This window comes from Mixophyes fleayi, chromosome 6 (genome assembly GCF_038048845.1).
Source record: "Mixophyes fleayi isolate aMixFle1 chromosome 6, aMixFle1.hap1, whole genome shotgun sequence".
NCBI lineage: Eukaryota > Metazoa > Chordata > Amphibia > Anura > Limnodynastidae > Mixophyes > Mixophyes fleayi.
This window is the reverse complement of record NC_134407.1, coordinates 142,897,907-142,913,199: the sequence shown is the minus strand read 5'-3', so window position 1 is coordinate 142,913,199 and position 15,293 is coordinate 142,897,907. Positions and strand designations below refer to the sequence as shown.

At 41.7% G+C, this 15,293-nt stretch overlaps 1 long non-coding RNA gene across 1 annotated transcript; it reads right to left on the bottom strand.

Annotated features, from left to right (window-relative positions):
• Positions 1–326: 326 nt before the first annotated feature.
• Positions 327–11,897, bottom strand: LOC142160412 (uncharacterized). The gene is made up of 3 exons (XR_012693207.1): positions 11,822–11,897; positions 4,129–4,283; positions 327–663 (listed from the first exon to the last, which is right to left on the bottom strand). It is a non-coding gene; the product is annotated as an uncharacterized LOC142160412 (long non-coding RNA).
• Positions 11,898–15,293: the final 3,396 nt, after the last annotated feature.

The following is a 15,293-nucleotide window of genomic DNA, read 5'->3' as shown; positions in this document are numbered from 1 at the left end:
GATGAGTATTGCTCCCCTTTTCTCTCTCCCTCCTGTCATCTCACCTGTCTCCGTCGCTCTCCATTCTCACCCCCTTTTTTATGGTCCTCTCAGCCTCTGGTTCTCTCTCCTTTACATCCCTCTCTGGTGCCCTCTCCTTTACTGCTTCTCTCTTATACCCCCTCCCCACACACTCTATAGATCTCTTTCCCTCTGAATCGATATGTGTAATTCTAATAAACTGTATTTCGTTGATGCTCCCGTCCCCCTTCACAATTACCCTACATAATTATAACTTACACTGTAAATATGAATTAACGGCTCAGACACATATTAACTTTGGCAATTTATTTAAAGAAATATTTTTTGGTGGAGGAAGCAAAATCGAGACAGCTTTGATTGATTACCTGGACCAAATGAATGGATGGCCAACTGGCTCTGAATCCACTAAACAAGGATGACCTCCCTTACCGAATAGTCAGCACTAAACCTGGTATCAGAGTGACTAGACCCCCTCTAGACTCACAATGATGTGCCCACACAAAGCAGGTCAAGGGGTCTTCCACATAAAATAATCAAGAGTCACCAATAAATTGAAGAGGGCAATTTCCTGCAGCCAATCACCTATAGCACCGTGTGCATCAGTCGTTGATCTCAGTACTTTTCCATTGAACTGTCTCTGCTCTGTATCGAGGGAAAAAACAAGGTTAGTCACAAACAACAAACACCCTGAAAAGAGGACTCATATACAGTAATCCTAACCACTCCCCCGCCAGCTCCCATTGGCTATCCTGGAACTGCAACAAAAGAAAACTTAACCCTAGCATTTAAGTGTTTAGTGTATGTGAGCCCACGAGTATTCGTTTGAGTGCGTTCGGCTCAAGTGCCTCTCTTGTCATAAGCTGAATATCGTTGATGTTCCCTTTCCTCTTCCCAGTTACCCTCCACTATTATAACCTACATTGTAAATATGAAATAATGACTCGGACATATTTTAACTTTGGCAAAAATAGTATACCGTTTATTTAAAAAAATATATTTTTTGTGGCAGAGAAATTAACTGTGGGACAGCTCCAACTGATTACCTGAACCAAATGAGTGAATGGCCAACTAGCCCTGGATCCACTAACCAAAGTTAACCTTCCTTACTGAATGGCTAGCGCTAAACCTGGTGGCAGAGTGACTACACCCCCTCTAGACTCACAATGACGTGTCCACACAACGCAGGTCAAGGGGTTCTCCAAACAAAAGGACCAAGAGTCACTGTTACCCTGAAGAGCTACAACCAATCACCTATAGAGCTGTGTGTATCAGTTGTTGATCACCATACTTTGCCACCACTGCTTTATCCTTTAACAGCCCGCCACCAGACGACCTAGGCCAACCCCCAACCTTCCAGAAAATGTGTTCAATAAATAATCATAAACCTTGATCGATGAGGTGAACCCCATTCCTTCTAAATACCTGTACCTGATCCACTGATCTTAAGGGGTGGTCAATGGAAACCCCCCCTTCCACCCCCCGATGGACCAGATCACATGCCCAATAGAATGCTTAAGCTTTTAAACAAGCTTCAACATAACTGTTTGGGGTATCTTTCCTCTCCAAAGAATCTGTGGTACCATGTCAGACCAGAACAACTGAATGGCCGGCCACCAGGACTTTACTGTTCTCAAATCCTCTCTGATCCTAATATTAAGAACAAGTGACTTTCCCTTTCCCAAATCGTTCCCACCCATATGTCCTACCATTATGTCTGGGGGGGCCTATTTCATGATTTCACGTATTTAAAGGGGAAGAAATACCGGCCAACAGAGACCCCTTCTACCCAACCAGTGGACCTCCACAGGGCAGGGGAAGGAGGACCAATTCAAAGCCATCCTGTGCCTGGACACCCAGAACACATAAGAGTGGCTAACCACCCAAATTTATATCCTCCGCATCGGAATATCCATTGAATGAAATGATTAAAGGTCAGAATTATCTTGTACCAAAACCGATAGCAAATCAGGTCTTTATCCAAGGAGAAACTGGAAAAATCCCTTCATGCCATCGCTAAAAGTAACAAGTAGCAAAGCCCTGGGTTACCGAGGGTTGGGAACTGGACAATTATTTATTCGGTCTAATGTATTTTTTATAGGTATCGGACTTCTATCTGCCGAGGGATTTAATAGCAGCAATGAAAGAACCTGACAAGGCCATGGATGTAGCCGCCCAATCTGAAAGGAATTGGTGCCATGTTAATCCAGCAACCTTTACCTGATTGATCAGTTTTGGATCTGGCTGTTAACACAGTAAATGGGCCTCATGAAGCAGAACATGTTGCGCAAGCAAACCCAAGCCTGTCCATCGTTTAGATTGCACAACTAATTCACATATCCTTAAGGCCAAAACGAAGGCAGTGATAAACAAAATTAACTCATAACCATCTAACGTCACACCTTTTAGGGAATAAACTAAATGGTGAACAAGCTGTACATCTAAAGGCGTAATAAAATTAGAAGTTTGGACACAAGGCGTGGGGTCAATGAGCAGCGCACCACTCACCATTCAAATAGGCTATCCAGTAATGCCCGGTTCCTGCTTGGATGCACCAATGAAAGAATGAACTAAACCTCTCAAAGTATGCGCAGGAGATTGAACAACCCATGGGTAAACAATGATCGGTGTGACAGCCGTTATGTAATGAAGCAACCCTTTCTCTAGCACACCGAAAGGGGTGGTGAAATGTTTTCTCTCTCTTCAGTGCCTCCACCCGAGTCTTCACACACAGTATTGTGGGAAGCGGACTGTAACTGAATCTACCAGGGGTTGACGTGGGAAGCCCCTTGTACCCAACCACACTAACTGTCTAAATAATAATGTATCACACACTGTGGTTGCAAACAATTAACTGGGTGTTTATTTTGGGGAAAATAAATGGGAGAGGCGGATTTAAATATAGGGAAGTTATGAACTGGATAAATGGGATGGCTGGGAAGATATTAATCAAAGGAAACAGTACAGTAATTACTAAATGACAAGATGTCCGCCACAGATACATTCACTGACGCCCCAAACTCTCCCACAATGCACTCACACACAGTGTGAAAATATAAATCAGCAATAATTACAAATACCGCCAATATAAAATAATTTGTGAGGTTAACTAATTAACGTTGGTGCACTTGTTGAAACGTTGGTAACTTTCATTATATCTCTGTCAGGTAACACAGTCTCTGATATATGTGCAACATTAACAGTGTCACAGTGTTTGGTGTGTTTTATGTCACTTCATGTTGACACTGAGATTTTCTTATTTAAAGCGGCAATGCCAGGACCCGCCGCCTCTATAATCTAATTTAAGGGTTAGGTTTAGGGTTAGGGTTAGGGATGAGCTTAGGGGCAAATGTTGGAATTGCCACTTTAAATCCGGAAATCACAGTGTTGGCATGATAAGTGACGTAAATTACAACTGCTGGCATTTACTGCAATCGGAATCTATAGGAGGCGTGTCAGACATGTACTGCATCTTTATTATGGTAAGTCTACATTTACTTCTTATCACCATTCTTGTAATCGGAATTGGTTTGTCAGTATACATGTTGTCGTAATTATAAGCATCGCCAAATTGTACCCCACCCCCCATTGCACACGATCCTGCATTGAAGGCATAACACATGTTCTTGTTAGGGAAGGGTGTGGCGACCCTCCCTGCTGCTAGACATCGCTTCTGCCCACTAATCACCGAATGACTACTATGCCATATAAACTTCATCCAGATTTCAACATTCTTGAAACCCAATGGAAGGCTCACATGCCTGCTTAGTGTTCAATGAAACCGTTCGTCATAAGTGCGCTATACCATCGCTTTGTCATTGATGAACATATCATTGACTAAATGCAGGAATCGCCAGGCGTCAGTATGGCCTGGTCTCTGCATGCTGCCGTGAATACACAGTACCCCACCAGACAATTTGTACGCTCCCTCCCCTACCATTACACACTCAAGCCGCCACTAGGCCTTTTCTGGCCAAATCCATAATCATGAACATATTCGCGAAAAGGCCCTTTTCAATTTTATCCCTAGCACTCTGACTAATACCCCACAGCACCGTGTTGGAACCTTTTACCATGTCACTAGCAAGCGCAACCGGTTGTGACACTAACCTTGGAACTGTTCACGTATGTTGTTTACCTAGCAGATGCGACTCAAACTCGACTGCTATTGCTGACATATCACTGTGCACATATTGACGTTCCCGGGACTTCTGACAACTGTGGAGAATGGGTGTTCAAGATTTCTCTTGGTTGTATCTGAGAAGCTAGAGAAAGGCATGGCAGTAGGAGTTAAAACATTGTCAAAAATCCTGGTTAAATCATAATGTTTCTTATGTGACTGTAAATTGCAACTCGGGACAGAAGGAAATAAATGAGCCTATGATTGCAAAGGGGGGGTCATGGGCTTGACATGTATTAATGATAAGGGATTTCAGGACCCAGCCACAGGTGGGTAAACCGGTGGCAGGAAGGGTGAGAAGAGGGCAAATTGTGTGTGTGAGGGGGGAGGGGGGAGGGGGGGGCTGTGTCCTGGTTTTGCTGGAAAAAGTATTTTTTTAAACATTCATACAGAACATATTATATGTAATATCAAAAGTGAAAGAAACCTATTCCACTCATTTGTTAAAAAGTGTGTGCTTTTTTCCCCCTCTATCTTTCATTTTTAATACATTTATTTTGACACAAAAATTTATAAAACTGATATGAAGTGTAAAAGAGCTATTTTTTAAGTAATGAAGTAAAATCTGGAAAATGTTTAACAATTTTTGTGAGCCCTAGAGTGCCCCTACAAAAAGAGCCTCTTCTCTTTTTATTTCCCTGTTTTGCTGGTCCGCTCACCACTGACATCATGTTGTGCTGACAAGGGAGGGGTTAATACACTACAGGCACCCCAATCGCTGGGGTTACCTAATACATCATCCCCCGCTGGGCAGCTATTCTGGTGCTGGTTAGGTGTAGTGCTGCCCGCGGGTGGTATACTGATTCATCCCCCAGTGGGGCCAGTCCCAGCCTTGGCAAGCCCCTCACAGAAGCCAGTAACCAGCTGCTAGTGCAAGCAGTAGCTCCGGAGCTGGGCTGTGTCACTGCAGAGCACACTTATAAGATGGCTCCCCATACAGGAGTCTAAAAGTGCGGGAAACTACTCGCTTATGCCAGAGCATAATCTGACAGGAAAATGACAGGGAGGAGAATAAAACAGAAAAAGGAAAAGAAAGGGGGAGAAGTCACACAGACCCCACAGATTTTGTGAAGAAAAACTGAGGCAGAGCAACAGCCAGAGAGGACTTTTATACAATAACCTTAACCACTCTTCACCAGCTCCCATTGGCTATCCTGGAACTACAACAAAAGAACTTAACCCTTGCAGGTAAGTGTTTAGTGTATATGAGCCTACACGTATTCATTTAAGTGCGTTCGTCTCAAGTGCCTCTCTTGTCTTAACTGTAATTTCAGTGCACATTTCTTCTACTCCGCACACTTGGGGGGAATTCAATTCCCTGAGTTGTTAGAACAACGCGGGGTGCGTATCATTACCGTTACTACAGTAATTGATGCGCATCATTACCATTAGTACGGTAATCTCAATGCTGATTTTTGCTCGCAGCTGCTTACTACAGTAATGATGCGCACCCCGCGTTGTCTTTAGAACAACGCTGGGAATTGAATTTCCCCCTTGGAATCTTCACAGCAATGAAATTTTGGCCTGGTCTGGTTTGAATTTAAGTGGGGGTCAGAAAAGATTAATATAACCAGATGTTGGTTATTACTTATGTATATCAAATGTGTTTGTAATTTGGTGGCTTTATTTGGGATCAACAAAAAACAATGAAAAGCTTGGGAAAAGTAAAGTGGTGTGCAGTGTGGTGCTTCCTCAGGTGTTGTCATCTGCACTGAATAGCAGAGGGATATTGGATTTGCCGTTTGATAGAGAGAGCAGCGTGGAGACCAGACCTTCCTTGAATTACGAGAAACTTGTAAACAAGCCATGCTGAAGCTTTGCACACAATTAGTGCATCAGTTCAGTGTACATTTCTATAAGTGTCCCGAAGGACTAAACTCTACAGGTTTACAGTATATACCAGTTGCACATCTTCCAATATGACTTTTCTATCATTGCTGCTAAACAAGTGTTTTTAAGTACATTGCACATGCTGCTGCCTACATGGACCTTCGACCATAAGTTACACTTAAGAGGGTGAATGAAAAAAGGAAAACAGAAGCCAGGAGGATTTCACTAGAAACAAATGGGATCTTTATTGCACATACTAATGACAAAGTCCAAAGACCAATATCTAATGGCAAACAGAGACTCTACTAGGGACAAGTACTTTTATTAGCACCTTCTCAATTAGCCACTCGTCATTACACAATGGATTGCTTCCGACATGCCTTTAACTTAACTCACACATCTGTTCTCCCTTCTGGAGGCTGTGTACGCCTAGTAACTTACTACTTAATGGAAGCTGTTATTACTGTTGACTATGGTTCATAGACATCAATTGTATTTCTAGTACAATACTGAACACATATTGTATGCTGTTGGGCCCATGCTTGTCTCTAGTTATTTTCCATATTTATTAGTCTGTTGTATTCTACAGTTTCAAACATGCCAAGAGGAACCTTTTGTGCCGGGTGACATTTTTCTGGTTTGGCATTGCACATTCACTTTTTTAAGAGTTATTAATTAAACTGGCTAAAGGTGCAAATCTGCACTAAACCATAACAAACAATCAGCAATTAGCACTGCAGAATATAATGGTGCTATATAAATAAATGTTGAGGATGATGTTGATGATTATGTGCTTAATGCAAGAAAGGCAATGAAAGCAAATGTCTGGTTGGCTGCTATGGTTTTAAGTCAAATTTACACCATTATGTAACGTTAGTAAACCCACTTTGATTGAATTAACTTAGGCTAAATCGATAAATTGTTGTAAAAGGAGGTTATCCACCTTTAGATTGTACATGTCCTACAGCAACATTTACATTACATTTTCATTTTGTCTCCTGTGCTTTTCAGCCATGTCTTAAAGAGTTTTATTGTCCATTAATAGGACACCGCTCTGGTGTATAGGATGCAACTGTGTTCTGATAGACAGTAGTTTTCTGCTGTATCCAGAAAAAAAGGAAATAGTCATTCTTCTGATGATATAAAATCATACTTGCCAACGGAATGTCCGTGAAACTCTTGAATTTCGGGTAGGTCTCCCAGACTCCTGGGAGAGTAGAGTAACCTCCCATATCTACCCACTTCCTAGAGAAGTGGGCATTAGAGCCGCCATGATGCGATTCTCATGGAATCGCGTTATTTTGACCCTGCCCTGCTGTAAAATGCATCATTACATCACAGGGGCTGGACCAAATGATGCGATTCATCAGGCCCTACTACCCTGCTCATACCACCCCCCCCCCCTCCCACCACCACCTCCCCTCCTGGTCAGCAACATCTAAAAGTTGGCAAGTATGATATAAATACATAAACTATATAATAAAGCAAGAAAGCTAAGGCAATGATTTAAAGTACTTAAAGTCATCTGAGGGTGGAAACTCATTTAGTCAAATAATTGGGTGTAAAATACTTTGCCACACAAATATATCTTATGAAATGGGTTTTGTTGGCATGTATAATTCCTAGGGGTAGATTTACTAAAGGGTGGTTTGCTTAAACTGCAGGAATACTATGGTTTTCTTGGTGGTTTCAAAACTGCCATCTGAAAACAGCAGTTTCATAAACCAACATTTTACAGATTACCATCCCAATTTTTACCATGATCAAAATACACACATCCACATTTACTAAGCAGCTGTTTGACAACTGCCAGGAAAACTGCCAGCAAAACAGCCAAATCAAAAGAGGTGGTTTTGAGAGGTGAGATTGCGTTTGAGCTATCTTGCCATTCAGAACATAAGGGGAGGCAACATTGACTTATGAATTATGGGGCAATCATTATTTACTGATAAAGGGGAAAAATAAAATTAACTGGGGGCACATTTTATTTTCATTTTTCATTATATTAAAGGGGCAATATTATTCTATCATTATATTATGGGGGCAATATGTACTTCATAATTATTGCTTTCATTAGCAATAAAATAGTATTGCCCCGTTAATATGTTCATATTGGCCCCATAATATAATACAATAATATTGCCCCTTAGTATAAGTAAAAATAAAATGTACTCCATAAGTTAATTATAAATTAATTTTGCATCCTAAATCAATAAATAATGATTTCCTCATAATTCATAAGGCATTGGTCCCCCCTCTTATGTTTTGAATGGCAAGATAGCTCAAACAACGACCAGGTTGCAAGGCTGCGGGGGCATTGGTTCAGACGTCAGTAAGTAGTGACACAGGGCCACTCTGACTTGCAGAGTAGTTACTACTGTCAATCTCTGGGAGCATGAATATAGGGAGCTGCCACTGAATGGCCACTGCTGATGGGGGAAGGAGGGGGCATTGCCCCGATCACCCCTCACCCAGATCCGCCACTGGACCAAACTCACAAGCAGGGTCCTCTTACCTCTGAGGAATATGCTGGTGCCATATAAGTAATAAAAAATAATTATCTTCTATAGATTCCATGGTGTTAAGCCTATCCTGTTCCTGTTACACTCCTTTGTGTTTAGCTTATCATCTTTTCTAGTTAGATTCCATGTTGTTCAGCCCATTATTTTTTCTAGTTAGAATCCATGATATTCAGTCCATTATCTACTTTACTTAGGTTCCATGGTGTTAAGTGCATTATCTATACTAGTTGGATTCCATGGTGTTTAGCATATCATCTTCACTAATTAGATGCCATGTTGTTCAGTACATTATCTTCTCTAGTTACTTTCCTTGGTGTTCAGTCCAATGTATTTCATCATGTTCTAATGTTAAACTCCATGTTGTTAAGCCCCTTACCAACTCAAGTTAGTTTCCATATTGTTGAATCTTTTGTTTTTTTGTGTTTCTCTAGATAAGATTCCAGATGTTCAGTCCTTTGTGGTATATAATAAAATCTATATTTAGTATGAAAATGTTGGTTCTTAAATCTAGATATCTTTTGTTTCAGTATTTTTCTCATATAATATATAGGCCAACTATAACTCTCCTGTTCTTGGGTAACTACAATCAAACCCTATATGTCTTAAACATTCCACCATAGTAAACATTTTCAAAATGAGTGATATTCAAAATACACTTATACTGATATTTTCAGTCAGTCAGTTTTTGTTGTGGCACACTTTATAGATAGGTATAGTTCTTCTTCACAGAGCTCACAATGCACCAAAGGAAGACTGTTGTTATGGCACTCTTCTTTCTGAGTTGATTCACTTTATACAAGGTGGACTTGAGGTTATCCATTAGTTCTGCTTTTGTGCATTTTTCCTTGATGAATACTTCAGTGTTATTGAACTACAATAATGTCCGCTAATAACTCAGTTGTACATTAGTTGTCTAACAAATTTTTCTGCTGGCCCAATTTTGAAAATTTGAATACAGGTAAACCAATATCCATACTCTTATTCACAACTAACAGATGAGGACTGTGAGAATCTTGCCAGGTATCTTAACGCTTTATATAGTGCTCATTAGACTCTAATAAAAGAAGTGAAAACCAGCATTATATCCTGGCAAATATACCAGTTCTGCTCTATCACAAGATATAATACTTTCTGTGGAAAAATCAACATACTTACTACATTTCTTACACTTATAATTTGAGGATAGTTTCTGATCTGCTATAGTAGAGACACAGCAGAAGTGCTGTGATACTGTAAGAAGCCATAATTACCGTGCCTGGGTGTCCGCGCTGTCAGCAGCTCTCTGCCATAGCTCTCGCCGGCTGTCAATCAGCGCGACCGGCTTCCAAGTCCGATGTGGTCATGTGACCGCAGGGTGGGAAGTTCAAATTCTCTGCAGTGTATATGGCAGCTCTGGACACTAGATCAGTCTCAGAGCAATAGGTTTTCCTCCTAGATGTCTGGCTTACCTCATTCCTTTCACCTGTAAGCTTCCAATGAGCTCCCAGTGTATGACCCGGCTTATCTAGCCACCCCTTACTACATCTATCATGATATGGGACCTTCTAGGGGCCACGACCTGCGAACCTTCATCCACAAAGCCCATAGCACACTGCGGTGGTTCTAGGTGAAGACTGGAGGGTTTGTTAGATTCCTGGTCCTTGTTCGGCCTGCACCAACATTATCTGATAGTTTACTCCATCTTGCTGTAGGAGGCATGACAAATACAAGCTCTTTGAGTTTAATGTTTACCCACTGAATCTTAGGGCATGGCAAAGAACCTCCACCTGCCATACAGTATCTGGCATCCTTGTTTTAGCGTGTGAAAAGCTATAAGGACAGCTTCACTTCCACATTTTTAAAAAAATAAGCTATTGCATATGTATCACCCTATGACCTCACATGATACATAACAGGGATATTTCGAATGCATGCTACCCTCTACCTTGTGAATGCAAATACACCAAATAAGCAACTTAATAAATAGGTTAATATTTTATTCATCTGGGAGCCCCTTTATTTGTCTATTGAGGACTGTAGGGCTTTTTAGGTGTCTGCAGTAGTAATTGCACATAATAAAGAGTGTGCAAGCTGCATCATCCCGCTGGCAAGTAGGTATTAATCTAGTCGTGTGGGAGTGAAGGGACACCTCTAGTCATGTGGGACATCTGCTTGTGACTTGGAATCAGACAGGTATTTTTCTTTGGTTGTACCCTATTTCTCGCAACGTTTTCCCTGAGGTAATCAAGACAAATGTAGCACATTGCCCATACTTACCAACTTTCTGTTGGTGAAATCCGGGAGCCTGCAGAGGAGGTGGGCGTGACGGGGGGGGGGGGGGGGGGGGCTCCAAGTGACGTCATTTTGGACCTGCCCCCATGACGTGATGACGCAAAATGCGTCATTTGACAGCGGGGGGCGGGGCCAAACGCCGCGATTCACCGGGAATCGCGGCGTTTGGGACTTAATTCTGCCCACTTCACTAGGAAGTGGGCAGAATTATCCAGATGCGGGGGATTGCCACACTCGCCCGGGAGCCCGGGAGACTCTCGCAAAATGCGGGAGTCTCCCGGATATTTCGGGAGAGTTGGCAAGTCTGACATTGCCACATGCAAAAAGGGGCATGGTCATTCAGTGTTAAAGGCATCCTAAGTTACCGAGGGGTGTGGCAGGCGCTTCTGGAGCTCTTGGCCACTCCATCCCCTAAAACACCCTTGAATTTCCAGATGTACCATAGGCACTTGCGTGCGGCACTTGCTCACAATGTCCTGCTCATCATGACATGCCTCCCAAATAATCGCAAATCGGGACAAACATGCTGACAAGTTGGACAGCAGGATGTTTACCTCCGATAAGGACTACTCTATCTAAATCAGTTGGGAGGTATGGTATCCAATTACCCTATATGTTAAATACAGCCTTGTTGTGCCCCATGGCAACATTCTTTTTGAAACCATGGAATATTTGCATATATATAAGTTCTATTTCAGACAGAAATATCTTGTACATGAGATTTAATTTCCCTTTGCATAATTATGATTATTGAGATACATAATAATGTCCTTTACCCTTATGGATCATATGTAATGTATTCATTAGGATTATTGTTCTATTGAGACTTTGTAAACCAAGTGAATAGGGGATCTCTTTGTCATTGGCACCATATTTATTGCAATATTCTTCATTTGTTTATTGAGTTATTGTATACTCTGTCACTATCTTGTTGTTGATAATAATCCCTGCTTTGAAATTATATTTACAAGAAGAATCATTGAAATACCTTTTTATTTACCTTTCATTGTCTCATATGGTAGCATGTTTTACGCTTCTTTGATTGTTGATGATGTATGTTCAATGTTCATATAGCTGTAAAAAAAATGTAAGTGACATTTAAACTCATTTAGTGCTCAATTACACAGGCTGTGTTTATTCTGTAGATGGCAATGAACCACGACAGATGTATATCTTTCCAAATGACACAGTTGTTCTAGAGGATAGATTGGGCAGGTAGATTAACAGAAACATGGGGGAAAAGATGGAATGGAGAGATTAATGAATGGGTGAATATAAAATGTAATATAGAGACTTGGATACAGAGTGTGGGCACACATATTGATTTAGTAGTAAATGCAGTTCTTTCACACAACTTATTCAAAATGTTGTGGTAGCCAAAAGGAGGATTTATTTTAGATACAGTATTCATCTTGAAACGTCCCTAAGTATTAGACAGAATACAGCTTAAGTGTAGGCTGTGGATGACTTGTCTATTTCTCTTTAGTCCTTGTGGCTTTCAGTGTGTGACTATCTGAAGGATAAGACGTCACTACCCTTTCTCAAAGCTCACAGAGAAAATGGCACTGATGCAATGCAGAAAATACACAGTAAATACGAACGTGCTCAATATTGATTGTTTTCTTTGTCTGTGGATGCTGAAAATTATTACCGGCAGAGTCAATTAAAATGGTCATTTGGCTGGTTTGTCCTCAACATATGTGACTCACGCAGACTGTATACGGCATTGCAGAAACACAGCTGGGGATACATAAAGTGCTACCCAAATGTTCATCCAACAGACATAAAATACTACACTTGTCTAGCAAGAGAAAAAAACTCATTTAATAATTGCAAAACATGTCGATGCACAATGAATTTCATTTTGCACAAATGCACCTGTCCAGTAAAAGTACAAGTCCTGAGTACTCATCCGTTTGGCCACCCACTTAATTATTTCACATTTTCCTCCTATAATATAGCTCATTTGAACTCTCTTTTATTCCTCGTGAGAGTAAGAGGTCAGTGTTTTATTGGTATTTGGATCAGTGGTCGGACTGGAAATTTTGAAGTGTAAAATGTAAGTGAATGGAACTTAATAGTTTTACAATGAAGGCAGTAGAAAAAGTGGCGGTATAGCATGCATAAAAATGTGCTTTCATATTCCCAAAGGTTCTGTGACCACCTAAAGCAGGAACAAATACCCGGTTGAAAATGTAATTTAGTGGTACTGTACCTAACCATCTCCACTATCCACCCACCGCAATGATATTTTGCACCATATTTTGGCCCTGATTCAATTCCCTGCAAGGTGCAGATGGTGCGCTATATCTGTCCGTCAGCACCTCTTAGCGAGTCCCACTGTGGAGGTTCTATCTCACCAGCTCAGAAGCAGGCGAGGTAGAATCATTGAGCTTTTACTGAAAACCTGTGAGCTCAGTAATTTATCATACAAGGGCAAACTAAATATCAAAAAAACATATAGGAAAATTCCCCATAGGCATATGTAACATATATAATGAAGTAAATAAAAGCAGTTCCATAAAATCTTTAAAGCACTCCCGTCTCACATATCCTAAAAGGATAAGTGTCTTATGATCCCCCCTAGGCGTTATGCATACATCAACAGGCACACGACATTCAATAAAGGGTCTTTACGTTCTTTTTCCACTTGTATCCTATGTATTCTTATATTGATAAATCAACCTCATCTTTATATCATATTTCCAGATGGTCTCTCATCCAAATATTGACCAGACCCAGTCCTGCTTAGCTTCCAAGATTGGTCAAGATTAGGCTTACTCAGGGTAATGTGGCAAACTTCAATAAATGGTCTTTACATTCTTTCTTCTTTTTAGTCCTCTTTCTTCTTATTCCTAAATATTCATTCGTGGAATAGGAGACAAAAGAGAACAAAGGCCGAATCAGAATCTCTCCTTTCAGTCGCATATAACAAAAGAATCCAATATTGTATAATGGCTCCAGGGTATTGGTAATCAGAAGGCTGTTCAATATATACCAAACAATAACCAACGAGTTTTGGTCTAAACATAGATCTTTTTCAAGGTTTGGCTTGGTTGTGTGTCGTTCATCCACGTCACTTCTGTACGGCAGCCATCAGCACTGGTTCTGCCTATCACTTCAGCTGTTACGGAAAAGGAGGAAGGGAAAGCATTAAGAGGGGGAGAAGGGGTAGATAGGGGGAAGGAGGGGGTTCCACAAGATAATAGTAGGTTGTGGGAGCTGATGAAAGTAAAAGGAGGGGGGGGATGGATGGGATGGAGGCTCAAGGAGACATACATACAAACTAGCTGGCTGGTCAGCTTGAAATCAGGACAGAGTGAGTATTCTGCCCCCTTATCTCACTGTACCCCCCCCTTCATTACCACACTGTGTCCCCTTCATCATCAACACACTGTGCCCCTTTCATCATCATTACACATTAACACTATACTGTGCCCCCCTCCTTCACCACATTGTGCTCCCTTCCTCTTCACCACACTGTGCCCCCTTCTTCTTCACGACACTGTTCCCAGCCCTTCATCACCACACTGATCCCCTCCTTCACCACAATGGGCTGCCTTATTTTTGACCTTACTGTGCCCCTTCTTTTTTCATCCTACTGTACCCCCTTCTTCATCCCGTTATCCTTCCTATTGTGTTTTTTTCTGTGTTTGTTCTTCTCTTCTGTCTTCTTTTACTCTGGCAGCAGCTCCTCACATTGGGACATCGGGACCCATTCTTTTTTTAAGAGAGGCGCTGGCACTAATTAATGGGAGCCGTCATTTGCTATTGAGATTTTTTAGTGACTGGTATGGACCAACCACCATGCTGTACTCTATGGTTTCTGATACAGATCCACCCCCAGCTTCCTGACTGTCTCAGCTCCCGATCAAATGTACAGAGCAGGAAAATCAAGGGCTTCGGGTTGGTTTTGCAGCCTGCTTCCCGCCATCGCTAGAACTGTCACAGAGCTGCATAAAAATGCCTCTGAGGATACAGCCGGAGGAAGTTCCATTGAGTATTTTAAGAAATATAAATGTCATACAATTTTTTTTATATGTCAGATATTTAGAGAGTATTTCAGTGGGTGAGGTATGGCATGTTGTCAGGAAGTGGTGGTAGGTGAGGTATAGTGTCACGGAATTATGATGGGCGAAGGGGACTTCAATGGATAAGGTACGGTGTCAGGCAGTGGTGGAGAGCAGTGTCGGACTGGGGCATGAAGGGCCCACCGGGGGACTGCAACGGTAGGGGCCCACCAGAGGGGGTGTGGCCAGCCCCCATAGAGGCGAGATCAGAAACTAGAGGGGGAGTGGTCAGCCCATGAAGGACATCGCTAGGTGCATAGTGTAGTATATAAAAAATGCAGTGTATATAAAGAGTGCATAGTCTGGGCCCCACCCCTTAGAGCGAGACAATGTCTTGCCCCACTAGAATCAGAACAGTTGGCAGACAGTCCTGCTCTCTCCTACCTGTTCTTGCAGCTTTCA